Below are 2,162 nucleotides of genomic sequence, written 5' to 3' on the forward strand. Positions count from 1 at the left end.
GGACCTTTGAGGATAATAACCTTATATATGATAAGAAATTGCTTAAAGCTTCGCACAACTTAGCTTTTCTGTCGTTGCGCGGGCATCCACCGCATCTGCAGATGGTGCCATCAAGCTTGGTCGTCTTCTTCCCTGGAATGACGGCCACGATGAAGTCGCTGCTCCGATCAGACCAAATTTCCACCACTGCGCCCCCTACCTGGCACGCCAAAGATGTCGGGGGAAATCGAGACCTATGGAATCACATGGATCCCTTCTACAGTTTGCGGGCGCGGGGTTGTGCAAAGAGCGGGTTTGACAGGATGCACACGGATCGTTTACCCGGGTTTGGGCCGCGGAGATGCGTAATACCCTAGTCCTGCTTTGGTGGATGTATTTGAGTGTTCTCGTGTTCTTGAGCTAGCTACGGGGTGCAACTTGCCCAAAAGATCCGAATCCTTCTCCTGGTCGCCTCGGGCTTCCTTTTATAGGCAAAAAGGGGTTGCCACAGTCGCACGCAGGAGGTGGAAAGGTGTACGGTGGATAAGCCTATCCTCTGGCACCGTCGGACAAACGCAATTAATGCGGTGCCGACGTGTCTCTCCCGCTTTATCAGGGACGGCAAGGAAGCACGTCCCAGCTGTCGCTGCCTCGCCTGGCTGCGATGCGCGTCCGAGGTGACGATGCGTTGTAGTGCCATGTTGGCTGGCTGCTGGGCTGGCGCGGTGGTGGATCCTTCATGAATACCTGCATGCCACCACGCAGGTGCTTGCTGAGTCGGTCATGGAGGCCGCTCGTCGCCACGCAGGTGCCTGCTCAGCTGGTTGAGCTGGCAGCTGCATGGGGATGGCTGTGGAACCTTGGCAGACGCGGGCCTGACAGCGGCCCCATAAGTACCTTTGGCAAGGACCTTTCTAGGGCCCCAACAAGGGTCTTGCCGCCGCACTGTGGTCGTCCTCGGCAAGGGTCTTGCCGGGTATCTCGTGGATTTCCTCGACTAGGATCCCGCCGAGGGTCATCGTCTTCTGATCCTCATCTAATCTTGTGTGTTTATGATCTTGATGAAGATCTGCATGCCACCATATAGGTGCCTCCCGAGCCTTGGTTCCAATGTAGTTGGTTGGTGGTGTTGGAACCTGCGGGCTCAAGGGTGGCCTGCTCTGCCGGCATCGGGCAAGTTGCCCCAGCAAGGCTCTTGCCGGGGCCGCGGAGGCTGCCCCGGCGAGGATCTTGTCGAGGGAGTCCACCTCGCCCTTTTTCTCTTTTGTGTTCTCTCGTCTTGGCGTTGCCTCTGGCCGCCTTGTGCCTTCGGCTTCCCTCCTCTGCCCTGCTCAGTGTGGCCGTGGGCGCGACTCCGACTGTCCGTGCACAAGTAAAGGGGTAAAAAAAGGAGTGCCCCTACTTATGTACACCGATAGACGCTCAAGTAGTTGCTTGGGAGATTCACCTTTATCCTTACAAAAGTTTTGCAATTGACCCTTAGCAATTTCATATTGAGCAAGACGGAGAGTGGAGGTACCGGTCTTGGTTCTCACAATGGTATCCCATAATTCGTTGGCACTTGTGATATGTATGTATGGTGTCCTTTGCTTGTCGGTCATACCTCTTTTTATGCACATGGTTGCTGTGTCGTTGAGATTCTTGTCATATACCTCTCTTGGAGTAAGATTCTTCGGGTCAACAGCTTGGTAGCTATACTTCAAGATCTCCAACATCTCATCATTTTCATACCGAAGATGATCCTGCATTGCAACTCTTCACAAAGCAAAATTGGTAGTTTCATCAAGTAAAGGAGGTTTGCCTTGAGGGTTATACCTAGGTTTCTCTATTTGAGGTCTTGCATAAAGCCAAGGAACACTGGAGTGTTCATTGCTAGGAGGTTGTTGGCCAAGTGAAGGAGTAGGAACAGCTGGCCTCGAGGCCGCACCACCAGAAAGTGGTGCAAGCATCATGGTTAGTGTGGCTATCCTCATTTGGACCCAGGCCTGAAGAGAGGCATCATGCTCCTCCTTTTGCTTAGCAAGAGCTTGTTCCATATCCTCCGAAGTGAAGGACTTCGCTTCCATGGAAGCCGCGCCTGTATTCTTCGGATCTGCAACAAAGGGAGTCCCATCGGGGTTCATCTCGCTCTAGGGCAGTTAAGCCACAAGCATAGAGCACTAGGCTCTGATACCAATTGAAAG

This window comes from Triticum urartu, chromosome 7A (assembly GCF_056163025.1).
Source record: "Triticum urartu cultivar PI428250 chromosome 7A, HENAU_Tu73, whole genome shotgun sequence".
NCBI classification, from domain to species: Eukaryota; Viridiplantae; Streptophyta; class Magnoliopsida; order Poales; family Poaceae; genus Triticum; species Triticum urartu.